We start from the raw sequence: 15,799 nt of genomic DNA, 5'->3' as shown, positions 1-15,799 counted from the left end.
TCTTTCTGGTCCTTCCCTTCACCTCTTCATCCCTCCCTTCCTTCCTGAATCTATGGAGTTCTTTTTGCTCTGGTGAGACGTTTCCATGTTCTGTCCCTCCTTGATGGTACCTTAGTGGTCTGGGTACCACTTCTGTACTGGGAAACCTAATTTAGTGTTGGGGGGGGTGGTCTGGAAGGGAATTCAGAAACAATTGCTTTAAAATGTTTTAATCATTAAGATGGAAAAGGGTAAAAATGAATAAAATATGACTGACACATATGTATCTTTAGTATATTATTTTCCACAGAAAGGCTGCAAAATTCCTGACATGGCCTGACATCATAGAAGTACAATATTTCCAAAATGAACTGAGCCCATATATTTTATATATGGAGGAAGCTATATCTAGTCTAAATCAATATTTAGCAATCGTTATAATGAATAATAAACAGTAACATTTTAAGTTCAAGTTTTCTACTTAAAAAAAAAATATTTCAAGTTAGTGAAGGATGGATTTCTACTCTCCATCTTGACCTATCGCTTGTGATAAAAGGTAGCTGCCTAATAGTGATTCAATTATAACAACTTAGAAATTCAAATTTTAGAAACAAAGAAACATTCATCTCATTCATAGCTAACCTTCAGCTTATTCCAAGGTGGGGTGGGAGGTAGGGGAAGGGGTAGGGCTGGAGAGTCATGGAGAGGAAGCTAAGGACAGTTAAACTTCTTTAAATTAATAGTATTTTATTCACCAGATTGTATAAGACATAAGTACTTTTTAAAAATTGGGCAACTTGTCAGTATTTTCCTCCTCATAAGAATTTTATTGAAGAAATTAATGCATTGATAAAGATTGTTAAAAGAGACAGAAGGAATTAAGAACGGATAGCACATAAAGAAACACAGGCTTAAGGCACAGAATAAAACTTTAGGCAAAGCATAGTTAAGTTATTTCTTTCAGAAAATTAAACATTTTTATTTTACTTTATTTTTAAAATGTCTCTCTTATTGATGAACCAATAAAGTAAAAGAGAATTGTGATAACTTTTCATTTCTGCTTTTCAAGGAGTAATAAATTTTGCTTTATTCAATTGTGAGGCTGAAACCATTTTATTGTTAATTTTATAAAGCTTGAGTAAACAAGTTCTGTTTACCAGTAAGCCCAAGTTGACATGGTTGTAATCTTGCTTCCTCACTGGCTGATTCATTTACTATAGAGAAATTCTTTCCCCAGCATTTTCTCCCTAGAATGTAAGCTTCTTTAGGACAAATTCTTAGCTTATTCATCACTGTATACCCAGCACCTAAAAGAATATCTGACAGTAAAGAATATGCCTTCCAACGCAGGAGACACTGGTTCGATGCCTGGGTCGGAAAGATCCCCTGGAGAAGGAAATGGCAATCCACTCCAGTATTCTTGCCTGGGAAATCCCATAGACAGAAGAGCCCGGTGGGCTGTAGTCCACGAGCTGGACACACCGAGTGACTAAACAACAAAAAGTGCAAGCAAAAGTCCTTTCATTCCTTTCATTGGGTCATGATGTCCTGGATCTTAACCTGAAGATGAATTAGATCGTTTTGTCAACTCTATGAACAACATATCGAAAGTTTATTCATTTACTCTTTCACTCATTCAGTCATTGATGTACTTTGTGTTTATAGCAATAAGATGGGAATTGAACACCACAAGGATTTATAAGATGTAGCCCCTAAGAAGTACTAAATTCACTGAAGGTTAAAAAGTCTATTCAAACGCCAATGATATGATGACAAGCACAAGGAATTTGAACAGGCCAAGGCAGTGTAACCTTTCTTCAGTTCAGTTCAGTCGCTTAGTCGTGTATCCGACTCTTTGCGACCCCACAGGCTGCAGCATGCCAGGTTCCCTGTCCATCACCAATTCCTGGAGGTTACTCAAACTCATGTCCATAGAGTAGGTGATGCCATCCAACCATCTCATCCTCTGTCGGCCCCTTCTCCTCCTGCCTTTAATCTTTCCCAGCATCAGGGCCTTTTCCAAGGAGTCAGTTCTTTGCATCAGGTGGCCAAAGTATTGAAGTTTCAGCTTCAGCATCAGTCCTTCCAGTGAATATTTAGGACTGGTTTCTTTTAAGATGGACTGGTTGGATCTCCTTGAAGTCCAAGAGACTCTCAAGAGTCTTCTCCAACACCACAGTTCAAAAACATCAATTCTTCGGTGACTCAGCATTCCTTATAGTCCAACTCTCACATCCATACATGACCACTGGAAAAACCATAGCTTTGACTAGACCAGACCTTTGTTGGCAAAGTAATGTCTCTGCTTTTTAATATGCTGTCTAGTTTGTTCATATCTTTTCTTCGAAGGAGCAAGTGTCTTTTAATTTCATGGCTGCAGTCACCATCTGCAGTGATTTTGGAGCCCAAGAAAATAAAGTCTCTCACTGTTTCCACTGTTTCCCCATCTATTTGCCATGAAGTGATGGGACAGGATGCCATGATCTTAGTTTTCTGAATGTTGAGTTTTAAGCCCATCTTAGGGACTCTCTTTTATGAGGTAGTACCTGAGGGCCATGACTTTGTTCTCCTAAAAGCTTCTGTTCATCTTGAAAACCTAGGGACTCCCACAAGTTTCTGAACCTGGATTGATAGCTCCTTAGCGGCAAGTAATTATCTTTACTTGTATCACCTATGAAGGGCAGAGACTTTCTTCTAGTTTGTTGTTGTTCAGTTGCTCAGTCATGTCTGACTCTTTGCAACCCCGTGGACTGCAGCATGCCAGCTTTCCCTGTCCTTCACCACCTCCCAGTGTTTGCTCAAACTCATGTCCATTGAATTAGCGATGCTATCCAACCATCTCATCCTCTGTCGTCCCCCTCTCCTGCCCTCAGTCTTTCCCAGAATCAGGATCTTTTCCAATGAGTTGGCTCTTCACATCAGATGGCCAAAGTATTGGAGCTTCAACTCCAGTGTCTTCTAGTTGGAAATCAATTCTAGTTGGAAATTAATTGTTCTAATTGGAATTGGAAATCAATTCTTCTAGCTGGAAATAAATAAATATATGTTGGTGATAAGTTATACTACTAATAACACATTAACCTGCTGAAGGCATTTAAAGTGGTAACAATGATTCTAACTTGTCTTCCATATAGAGCAGAGGTAGGGATATCTTGCCTTATGAAGACTGACTCTATTGGGTATCCCTAAGATCTTTATCGAAAGGGGTATGTTACAGAGATTCCTATAGTCCTAAAGTGACAAAGAGTAGATGTTTCCATGAAACTTTCCTCAGGGATACATACAAATTTATTTCCTGGGATTTGTATATAAATACAACATGTCCAAGATGCATTGAGAAATCCACTATAAAGGACATTCACCTACAGATAAAAGATATGAGGAAGACATTTTCCAAATGGATTGGATCTCTACTGTTTGTCTTGTGCTGTCTGAAGAAAGCAATACTTTCCCTCCTCCTTTTGATACATGACACGGAGTTTGACAGGAGGTAGGAAATGATAGCCAAATTTTATTGAGCTTTCCAGCTTTCCATCGGTAAAATTCTAATTAAACAAGTAGATCTACGATAGACTAAATCAAGAGATAGAATAAAAAAAAGACCCTTGGAATAACTTAATGAGAAAAATATTTTTAAATCGAATTAACACTGTTTGAAAAATGAGGCAAACTTGATTCTGTCAAATGTAGGGCTCTCAAGAGGTGAAATTTTGTACACACAGCACAGATGTGTTCTGACAGATATTCAGCAAAAAGGGAAGATCATGCAGTGGAAAAACTGACATGAGTTGGTCACATAAATCTTTGGAACAATCATACATGAGTCATGGCAAATTCTTACAAAGAATGCATTTTAATAAAAAATGTATGATTTATCCAAGGTGTCTCAATTTTTAAAATTGTACCGATTAGCAGGAAAGAGAGAGAGGTGATGAGAATTCAGTTTTTCTTAAACCAAAAGGGAAGTGAAGGGGGGTGGGGGGGAGGAATGAGTCATTCTCAGTTGATGTCTTTTCAGTGGAATCTGGAAATACAAATTTGCCATTTTTTTTCACTTTAGGGTCTCTCAAAATCGTAAGTTCTTGGGGGCCTAATGCTGATTTTCTATACAGATATCCTTTTTTCTAAGAAAGATAAGTCATAAGAGAGAGAAGAGTTGGCTTGTTGTGCTCATTTAAATGTGGGTGGCTTGCTCTAAGAATTCATCAGGGCCCATGATCATTCTGTCTTTTTGCTCTGTTATCCTCACCATGTGGCTTCCATCTTGTGCTGTGCTCATCCTTCAAGCCAGCACAGTGGAGAGCATATCCCTTCTTTTTGATTTTTAATTTTTTCCTTTTTTTTTTTCTTTTCACTGTGCTGTGTGCAGCCAGGCCCAGCAGTGAAAGCACCAATTTCTAGCTACTGGACCACCAGGAAAATTCCATATACCTTCTTTTTTAATGCAACATTTTAGAAATTGTACATACCGATTTACCTCAGCTCCCATTGGCAGTACTTAGTCACGTGACCACATTTAGTTGCAAGGAAAGCTGGGAAATGTAGTCTTTAGCTGGATAGCTATAAACAATTATAAAAAAAATTAATGAAAAAAAAGGTAATTTGAAGGAGTTTTACATAACTGTGACTAAGTTGTTTTATGCCTACGTGTTGACTTTACAACCTAAACAGAAATATAAGAAGTTACTCCATTTATGGATTTCCCTGTTAGTTCAGTGGTAAAGAAACTGCCTGCAGTGCTGGAGCTGCAGGAGATGTGGGTTCAATTCCTGGGTCAGGAAGATCCCCTGGAGGAGGGCACGGCAACCTACTCCAGTATTCGTGCCTGGAGAATCCCATGGACAGAGGATCCTGGAGGGCTACAGTCCACAGGGTCACAAAAGAGTCAGACACAACTGAAGTGACTGAGCATGCATGCATGCCCACGCTTGGGAAGTAGCTGGCTTTCTCATTACCCGGCACCTGTTGGTGGCCCTGTCAAAATACTTTATCTAGGCCTGGTCTTCTCTGCCAACAAAAATGCCTAGAACTTCGTGATTCCAGGCGTGTGACTAGCTGCCATTTTCTGTGACTCACTTTACCCTCCTGAAGTCCCATCTCATCCCATTAGGGCTTTACCATCTTGGGAAATTACAAAGCCTTCAGTGCAGATCCTAAATAAGAGTCTAGTGACACACCTGCATTTTCACTGAGATTTCTGCATCCAGATCTCTACTCTAGAGAGAAAGGGGGGGGGGTCTGCAGGCTAAGCAATTAGTGAATTTTTAAAAATCAGAGAGATACCTTCTTTTGTGCCCCTTAAATCACATTGTGTTAAGAGGTCGCTAAATCCACCCATGGGAATGGCAGACTGATAGAAAGATAAATTGAAATGTATTAGTGAACAGGGAGAATCTATATTCTAATGCCGAAAAGTTTATGGTATGACTCTCCCCTCATTTTTTCCTTTCTGTGTGTTTTTTACCTTAAAATGTTTTGGCAATAATTATAAAATTTACAAAGGAGAAGTGAAGAATTATGAAAACCTACTGTAACAGCTTACAACTGTGTTTCATGAAATTACAGATTATGTAGAAGATGTGCTAAGTCACTTCAGTCATATCCGACTCTTTGCAACCCTGTGGACTATAGCCCACCAGGCTCCTCTATGGGATTCTCCAGGCAAGAAAACAGGAGTGGGTTGCCATGCCCACCTCCAAGGGATCTTCCCAACCCAGGGATCAAACCTGAGTCTCCTGCATTGCAGATGGACTCTTTACCACTGAGCCACCAGGGAAGCCTATTGTGTGGAAGATACTAGGCTTATTTGCAGAAGACACGTTAGAAGTTTGGAGAAATGAAAGTTCAGGGCTGCTGACATGAGTGTATTTCTTTTGGAAAAAATTCACCATAACAACTTCAGTGGCAATAACCAATTTATCCTTCATTTCTGGGTTTTAACGCAGATCTGATTGCAACGAAGTACATTGTCCAAGTTTCTAAAATTGGTCAGCTTAACAAACTGAAGTAATTGCAATCAGATGTAGCATAGGATAAGGTCAGCAAGTTATCTGAATGAGGGGAAAAATCTGTGTAGGATTTTAAAAGGCAATCCCAGTGTGCTTGAGCTTATTCCTCTACTTCACACCCCCTCCTTCCTTCCTTCTTTCTAAACCCGAGCATTTCTCCACAAAAGCCCATTATTTGTGTCCAAATCATAAAATAGTTTATTAAATTGACAAATGATTAAAAGAACAATGAAAATCTGCCCTGGAAACATAAGGACACAACAGGAAATACAGAACTTCATCTAGGAGCAGGAAGTGATAAAATGACAAAGAAAATTCAAAGATTTGAAAATGACCTTTGAAACTCTAGAAAAAACTCACAGATCTTCCATCAATATGTTCATGCACAAAAATGAAAATTCTACAGAATGTTTTAGGAAGCAGATGTTATCCCAGCATACTGTAATTATCAGCTCCAAGCCATCTTGCCTTTTTTTTTCTTTTCATTTACTAGATAACATGAAAATGTTAGACGCATTGATCTTGGTGTTGAATTTGCAAGTCCCTTTGCAAGATTACAAGAATAATAACATTTAGTAGATTTGAAAGCAAATATGAGACTCTTTTGCATTTGCAGAGTTACTATGAAAAGAGGGTCAATGAGTGGGCAGTGCACAGACAAGGAGCAATATTTCAGAGAGACGGCATAGAGAACCAGAGAGTCCTTGGAGAGGAAGAAGTTGCGTAAGTAAGTAAGTAAGTAATGGTCGCTCAGTCATTTCCAACTCTTGCGACCCCATGAACTGTAGACCGCCAGGCTCCTCTGTCCATTGGATTTCCCAGGCAAGAATACTGGAGTCGGCTGCCATTACCTTCTCCAAGGGATATTCCCAACCCAGGAATCGAAGGTGGGTCTCCCACATTGCAAGCAGACTCTTTACCACCGAGCTACCAGGGTATATAAAGAAGTTGGGTGGTCTGGTCCAAATTCTGTCCCTGATCTCTGTGAACTTGGAGAAGAACATTTCCTGGTCAAGGAAACTTCTTTTTTTTTTTGCTATTGTTTTATCCATAAACTAAGTAGAAAGGGCTCCATAAATGATTTTCCAACATGCTCTAGAGAGCTCTTGGGTATCAGAGGAGCTTCTTAGGGATCACAGAAGTCTAAAGGCCAAGGTGGGAAGGCAAGCAGGAGTCCTGGTATTCCCCACCTGATTCAATCTTAACATCTCTTACAGACTTGTGTTACTTCTTCATGTTTCCAGTTAATAGTGCTTTTGAACAAATAATTCTGTAGTAAAAATAAAAATTGAAAAACTTAGAATGAAAGTATCTCTGTCCTGGGAACCTCTTTCCTACCCTGTTGTTGTTCAGTGGCTAAGTCATGTCAGACTCTTTCTGACTCCATGGACTACAGCCAGACTTCCCTATTCTCCACTATCTCCCTGAATTTGCTCAGACTCACATCCAATGAATCAGTGATGTCATCCAATTATCTCATTCTCTATCGCCCCCTTCTCCTCCTATCCTTAAATTTTCCCAGCATCAGGGTCTTTTCCAGCTAGCTGGCTCTTTGCCTCAGGTGGCCAGGGTATTGGAGCTTCAGCTTCAGCATCAGTCCTTCCAGTGAATATTCAGGGTTGATTTCCTTTAGGATTGACTGGTTGGATCTCCTTGCAGTCCAAGGTTCTCGCAAGAGTTCTTCTCCAACACTACAGTTCAAAAACATCAATTCTTTGGTGCTCAGCCTTCTTTATGGTCCAATTCTCACATCCATACATGACTACTGGAAAAATCATAGCTTTGACTATATGGACCTTTGTTGGCAAAGTAATGTCTCTGTTTTTTAATATGCTGTCTAGGTTGGTTATAGCCTTTCTTCCAAGGAGCAAGCATCTTTTAATTTCATGGTGCAGTCACCATCTATAGTGGTTTTGGAGCCCAAGAAAATAAAGTCTGTCACTGTTTCCCCATCTATCTGCCATGAAGTGATGGGACCAGATGCCATGATCTTAGTTTTTTGAGTGTTGAGTTTTAAGCAAGCTTTTTCACTCTCCTCTTTCACCTTCATCAAGAGGTTCTTTAATTCCTTTTTGCTTTCTGCCATTAGGGTGGTGTCATCTGCATATCTTAGGTTATTGATATTCTTCTGGCAATCTTGATTCAGCTTGTGCTTCATCTAGCCTGGCATTTCTCATGTTGTACTCCACATATAAATTAAATAAGCAGGGTGACAATATACAGCCTTGACATACTCCTTTCCCAATTTTGAATCAGTCTGTTTCCATGTTTGCTTCTGTTTCTTCTTGACTTGCATACAGGTTTTGCAGGAGGCAGGTAGGGTGGTCTGGCATTCCCATTCTTGAAGAATTTTCCAGTTGTTGTGATCCACACAGTCAAAGGTTTTAGCATAGTCAATGAAGCAGAAGTAGATGTTTCTCTGGAATTCTCTTGCTTTTGCTATGATCCAAAGGATCTTGGCAATTTGTGCTTCTATAAATTCTCAATATTTAACCTAAGTGGTTTCCTAATTAATGAAAGCCCTAGATTTATGTTCACCAGTGCCCTGTAGCACATGTCAACTCACTGCCACAGATTTTCTATGATCTAGAAAATGAAATCTTTTTCAGTTTGCATGGTCCTGCAAATTGAGATATTCTTTCCATTTTTAACTTTTTGCTATAGTCTAATTCATAAGGTAGTGATGTGAAGGCAGGGGAAATTCTGCTATTTTCACTTCCTGGTTGAAGTCCATCCTAAAAACGAATACCTCTCATGGAGCTAATAAGAAAAAAAATGTCACATATATGGAAATTAAGGTAAAAGAAAGTTGTCATTCAGAAAAGTATCTAACTAAAAATTACCCAATCCTCTAGAGGCATATATCTTTGACTAGCTATTTATTTTGATTAGGACCTACCCAGGCACACTGCTTTTGCTTCCCAGAGTGAATTTTAATTGGCCTTAAAACCTTTCCTTAGTTGAATCTTTTTTCCCCTATGTTATGTCTCATGTTTTGTCTTTTTTCCTTCTTTTTCTCTTTTTTCTTTCTATTTATTTTTGTTTGTTTGTTTGTTTCCAAATCTTGGCTATGTGAGTTGGTCAATGATGTTTGTCTATATCAGGGTTAGGACTATTTCTTTCTACAGCGGGACCAAGGATTAACAGCTATCAGATCAACTGGTTGTGACTGTATAAACAGTAGGGCAACTTGAATATACAATTTATTGTTTGGGTATTGTGTCTTTCTATATCCAGGCCTGGAGTCTAGTGGTTATTGGACCATTAGGCTAGACTCAACTAAATAGTCCACATATCTTTCTGTATGTATGAATATAGCTTGTGCACAGACAATAAATCATTCCCTATTGGAGAAAGTGATAATTGGAAATCTTTGGAATGTTTTATTTTTTTCTTAACTATCTCAACATCACTGAATGAGTTTCATGAGTAAAGTTGTTAAATAAGGAAGCTTTCTGTAGGCTAATTTTGTACAAAAAATATTAATATGTTTAATTGGTTGTACACTTTATAAGATGTGCTGAGAAGCTCTAAAAACATGTCACCCTGTATTATGTTCTCATTCTTAATGGAAACATGAATCTATTCCTTTAAAAAGAATATGTATCTTACTGACTTCAATAGACAATTTTCTTCTTCTCCTTTATGATATTGTTGATAACTATAATGTGGCGCTCGTGGTAAAGAACCTTTCTGCCAATACAGGGCACCCAGAAGACATGGGCTTGTTCCTTGGGTCAGGAAGATCCCCTGGAGGAGGGTATAGCAACCTACTCTCGTATTCTTGCCTGGAGAATCCCATGGACAGAGGAGACTGGCAGGCTATAGTCCATGGGGTCACAAATAGTTGGACATGACTGAAGCTACTTCACACACACACACAATGAATTAGCAGCCATTCAGTCTTGACATCAGCAACTTGCTTCTACTTTCCTCTCAGGCTTACCAGAAGTTATGAATTTGATTGTTAACAAAGGACAACCTGAAGATTTCTTGGAAAAGGCTAATTCAGATATACTTAAAGTTGTGGACAAATTGTATTTCCCCAAATCCATATGTTGAAATTATCACCTCTAGTACTTCAAAATGTAACTGTACTTGGAGATAGGTTCTTCACAGAGATAATTAAGGCAAACTGAGGCCACGTAGGGAGCTTCCCACCTGGCACTAGTGGTAAAGAACCCATTTGCCAATGCTAGAGACATAAGAGAAGTGGGTTTGATCCCTCGGTTGGGAAGATCCCCTGGAGTAGGGCATGGCAACCCACTCCAGTAGTCTTGCTTGGAGAATTCCATGGACAGAGGAGCCTGGAGGGATACAGTCCACAGGGCTGTAAAGAGTCAGACACGACTGAAACGACTTAGCATGCACACACACATAAGGCCAGGTAGGTGGGCCCTAATTCAGTATGACTGGTGTCCTTCTAAGAAGACAAGGTTAAGACACAGATACATAGAGGAAAGACCATTTAAAGACAAAGGGTGAAATGGCCATCTATGAGCCAAGGAGAGTGGCCTCAGAAGGAAACCAGTCCCACTGATACATATATCTTGAATGTCTAACCTCCAGAACCATAAGGGAATAAATTTCTAGTATGTAAGCTACCCACTCTGTGATACTTTGTTCTGGTATCCTAGCAAACCTACGTGAACCGTGAACTTCCAGATGTTCAAGCTGGTTTTAGAAAAGGCAGAGGAACCAGAGATCAAATTGCCAACATCCAATGGATCATCGAAAAAGCAAGAGAGTTCCAGAAAAATATCTATTTCTGCTTTATTGACTATGCCAAAGGCTTTGACTGTGTGGATCACAATAAACTGTGGAAAATTCTGAAAGAGATGGGAATATCAGACCATCTGACCTGTCTCTTGAGAAACCTGTATGCAGGTCAGGAAGCAACAGTTAGAACTGGACATGGAACAACAGACTGGTTCCAAATAGGAAAAGGAGTACGTCAAGGCTGTATATTGTGACCCTGCTTATTTAACTTATATGCAGAGTACATCATGAGAAACGCTGGGCTGGAAGAAACACCAGCTGGAATCAAGATTGCTGGGAGAAATATCAATAACCTCAGATATGCGGATGACACCACCCTTATGGCAGAAAGTGAAGAAGAACTAAAGAGCCTCTTGATGAAAGTGAAAGAGGAGAGTGAAAAAGTTGGCTTAAAGCTCAACATTCAGAAAACTAAGATCATGGCATCTGGTCCCATCACTCCATGGGAAATAGACGGAAAAACAGTGGAAATAGTGTCAGAATTTATTTTTTTGGGCTCCAAAATCACTGCTGATGGTGACTGCAGCCATGAAATTAAAAGACACTTACTCCTTGGAAGGAAAGTTATGACCAACCTAGATAGCATATTTAAAAGCAGAGACATTACTTTGCCAACAAAAGTCCATCTAGTCAAGGCTATGGTTTTTCCAGTGGTCATGTATGGATATGAGGGTTGGACAGTGAAGAAAGCTGAGCACTGAAGAATTGATGCTTTTGAACTGTGGTGTTGGAGAAAACTCTTGAGAGTCCCTTGGACTTCAAGAAGATCCAACCAGTCCATCCTAAAAGAGATCAGTCCTGGGTGTTCATTGGAAGGACTGATGTTGAAGCTGAAACTCCAATACTTTGGCCACCTCATGCGAAGAGTTGACTCACTGGAAAAGACCCTAATGCTGGGAAGGATTGGGGGCAGGAGGAGAAGGGGACGACAGAGAATGAGATGGTTGGATGGCATCACCGACTCGATGGACATGGGTTTGCGTAGACTCCGGGAGTTGGTGATGGACAAGGAGGCCTGGCCTGCTGCGATTTGTGGGGTCACAAAGAGTCGGACTTGACTGAGCAACTGAACTGAACTGAATGCACTTGTGATAAGACATAACTAAAGAGCAAGTGTTTTAATTCATGTGGAACATATGCCTATAAATCTCTTCCAGAAAACTGGTCTGTTACCTGCTGTGGACAAAGGAGTCCTTGTATCACAAGTAGGAAGAAAAATAATTTCTTTGCAGGTCAGGTGCTTGAGCAGATATCAGAGACCTTGAAGAGAGAGAAGTTCACCCATATTTACTAATTGTGCAAGGGAAACCTAGCAGAAAGTATTTCTTGGGCTTGATTTCCTAGCTTCCAGATAGAAGATCAAATGATGGACTTTCAAAGTGTATTCACAGTCCAGGATTCTTTATGAAATTTCAAGACTAAAATTAATTTTATGACCTTAGTAACTAGCTCTCCATTTGATTATCATAAAGAAGTCTATATAGTTAAATAATACCATTGTTTTACATCTATAAAGTAATCAGGTCAACCCATTATAAAAGCAGCTTTTTGTGTATAATTTTTAGAGATTATCTAGGGAGGACTACTAAGAAAGCACAACCAAAACATGGAAAGAAGGGAAAAAGATGGCTACAGGTCCTTTAAATATCATATTTTTCCACCGTAATTAATAATCATATAGGAATATGGAACTTTGACCTGCTCTAGACTACTGAATAGTGCACAGACTCTGTAAAGTTACATGTCAGTTTCTGATTTGTCCAGCCTAGTCATATGTAAATAATTTAAGTCTAATAGAAAAGATAATCTCAAAGGTTATGAGTCTATTGTCTAGAGATCATTTTCCAGTTTTGTCTGTAACTTAGCAAACTCATTTTGGCTTATCTTTGCTGGGTAAGATACCAACTTCTGTTCCTCAGATGCTCTTGGAATAAGTTTTACCATTCTGCAAGTTCTTTCATGAATTGAGTAAATTAATTTCTGATAGATGTTCACTGTCAGTATCAAGTTTTTGTCATTTGAAAATTATACTTGGACATGGCACAAATATCGATGTCGTACTGTTCCATCTGTAAAATTATGAAGTATTCACCTTGATCATAGTAACCTATATGCTATGGATTGTGTCCCCTTCAAATTCATATGTTGAAGTCCTAACTCCTTATTTCCTCAGAATGTGAATGTATTTAGAGACAGCGCCATTGCAGAGGTGATTAGTCAAAATAACTTTATTAGGGTGGGACTAACCCAGCATGACTAGTATCTTTATGAAAAGCAGACCATGGGACACACACAAAGAGAACACCATGTGAAGATGAAGGCAGAGACCAAGGAGATGTTTCTATAAACTCTGGAAAACAAAACACCAGAAGCAAGGTGAGAGTCATGGAAGAGATTCTCTCAGGGACCTCGGAAGGAACTAACCCTGCCAACACTTCATCTTGGACTTCTAGTTTGCAGAACTGTGAGGCAATGAATCTCATTTTTTCACCCATCTAACTCGTGGCCATTGCTCTGGCAGCCCCAGAATAATAGTCCACCATGGCTGTCACCAATGAACTACTTTACACTTGATATTGTGTGGGTAAGACAAAGGAAAATGCTTGACTCTATAAGTGATATAAAGTTTGAAAATGCTCTTAGTGCTGAAAGTCTTACAATTGATGTGGTGAGAAACAATATGGTCTTGAAAAATTAACAAAATTTTAGAGAGGTTGGGGTGAGGAGTTATTCACAAATTGTTTAAAGGTATTGATACAACAGCTGGATCAGATCAAAAAGAGAAAATTACCTAACACAGTCCTGGAAGTGATACATATGGTGGAAGTACTGATGAAAGCACAGCTTGTTAGAGCATTGATGTGAACATGATAATCTGCAGGTGAGGAGAATGGATTGAATCTTTCACACCCAGGTCAAGAACAAATCCATAGCTGTAAGGGAAGTAAGGAAGGACAAAAAGAAGGTAAGAGAAGGTGAACAAAGCATGAGCAAAAAGGGGGAAAAGAAAGAGGAAACTAACATATACTGATTACTTACTTGCTAGAAATTGTTCTATATTTTTCAAAAAACATTTTCTCTCATTGAATCCTCAAGGCAGCCAGGTTAAATCTTAGCAGTTAATATATTGGGCTTCCCAGGTGGCTCAGTGGTAAAGAGTCCACCTGACAATGTGGAAGGCACAGGTTTGATCCCTGGGTCAGGAAGATCCTCCAGAGAAGGAAATGGCAACCCACTCTTGTCTTCTTGCCTGGGAAATCCCATGGACAGAGGAGCCTGGCAGGGTTACAGCCCATGGAGTCACAAAGAGTTGGACATGACTTAGCAACTAAAAATCAACAATAGTTGAAGTTCAGAGAGGGCAAGTATATTGGCCCTGGGGATTCGAGGTTCAGCTAATGAGTGGCAGAATAGAGTTTAGAACCTAGGCTTTTCTGACTCCAAAATACATACTCATTTTAATGCCTTCCAGTTTCTCTCATAATATTGTAATAATATGGCATAAATATAACACAAATGGCTTAACATCAGCTAGAGATATGGTCGTTGCTGTTGCTGTTCATTAGTTTTTCACTTCCTAGCACATGGGAGGAAGTAACTCCTTTCTTTCTGGCTCCTTTCATTGGGCAGGTCACAGATTGGTTCTAGCTAATGGTTCTGGCTTGTTCATTTCAGTTCAGTCACTCAGTCATGTCTGACTCTTTGCAACCCCATGGACTGCAACATGCCAGGCTTTCTTGTCCATCACCATCACCAACACTCAGAGTTTGCTGAAACTCATGCCCATCGAATTGGTGATGCCATCTAACTGTCTCATCCTCTGTCAGCCCCTTCTCCTTCTGCCTTCAGTCTTTCCCAGCATCAAGGCCTTTTCCAATGAGTCAGTTCTTCACATCAGGTGGCCAAAGTATTGGAGCTTCAGCTTCAGCTTCAGTCCTTCCAATGAATATTCAGGACTGATTTCCTTCAGGATTGACTGGTTGGATCTCCTTACAGTCTAAGGGACTCTCAAGAGTTTTCTACAACACCACAGTTCAAAAACATCAATTCTTCTGTGCTCAGTTTTCTTTATAGTTCAACTCTCACATCTGTACAAGACTACTGGAAAAATCATAGCTTTGACTGTATGGACCTTTGTTGGCAAAATAATGTCTCTGCTCTTTAATATGCTGTCTAGGTTGGTCATATCTTTTCTTCAAAGGAGCAAGCATCTTTTAACTTCATAACTGCTGTCGCCATCTGCAGTGATTTTTGGAGCTCCAAAAAATAAAGTCTCTCACTGTTTCCATTGTTTCCCCATCTATTTGCCATGAAGTGATGAGACAAGATGTCATGATCTTCATTTTTTGAATGTTGAATTTTAAGCCAGCTTCTTCACTCTCCTCTTTCACTTTCATCAAGAGGCTCTTTTGTTCTTCTTCACTTTCTGCCATAAGGGTGATGTTATCTGAATATCAGAGGTTATTGATATTTCCCCTGGCAATCTTGATTCCAGCTTGTGTTTCATGCAGCCCAGCATTTCACATGATGCACATAAGTTAAATAAGCAGGGTGACAATATACAGCCTTGACGTACTCCTTTACTGATTTGGAACCAGTCTGTTGTTCCATGTCCGGTTTTAACTGTTGCTTCTTCACCTGCATGCAGATTTCTCAGGAGGCAAGTAAGGTGGTCTGTTATGCCTATCTCTTGAAGAATTTTCCAGTTTTTTGTTATCTACACTGTCAAAGGCTTTGGCATTGTCAATAAGGCAAAAGTAGATATTTTTCTGGAACTCTCTTGCTTTTTTGATGATCCAACAGATGTTGGCAATTTGACCTCTGGTAACTTTGCCTTTTCTAAATCCAGCTTGAACATCTGCAAGTTCACGGTTCACATACTGTTGAAGCCTGGCTTGGAGAATTTTGAGCATTACTTTACTAGTGTGTGAGATGATTGCAATTGTGCAGTAGTTTGAACATTCTTTGGTATTGCCTTTCTTTGGGATTGGAATGAAAACTGACCTTTTCCAGTCCTGTGGCCACTGCTGAGT

At 39.5% G+C, this 15,799-nt stretch overlaps 1 long non-coding RNA gene across 5 annotated transcripts in view; it reads left to right on the top strand.

The window, feature by feature from the left end:
* The window catches only part of LOC145522009 (uncharacterized), a 56,771-nt gene that overhangs the window by 22,520 nt on the left and 18,452 nt on the right, over positions 1 to 15,799 (top strand). For 2 of the 5 annotated variants that reach the window (XR_014065843.1, XR_014065841.1), the window contains exon 4: positions 6,604 to 6,714. This is a non-coding gene — a long non-coding RNA (uncharacterized LOC145522009). Of the gene's footprint in view, positions 1 to 6,603; positions 6,719 to 10,624; positions 13,405 to 15,799 lie in introns of those variants that run through there. The other 3 variants (XR_014065844.1, XR_014065845.1, XR_014065842.1) reach the window with 3 other exon arrangements.

The sequence above is a fragment of the Giraffa tippelskirchi genome, chromosome 9 (genome assembly GCF_054371585.1).
Source record: "Giraffa tippelskirchi isolate mGirTip1 chromosome 9, T2T-mGirTip1v1.2.pri, whole genome shotgun sequence".
In the NCBI taxonomy this organism is placed as follows: domain Eukaryota; kingdom Metazoa; phylum Chordata; class Mammalia; order Artiodactyla; family Giraffidae; genus Giraffa; species Giraffa tippelskirchi.
Note: the sequence above shows the minus strand (reverse complement) of the source record. Positions and strands in the feature narration are given on the sequence as shown.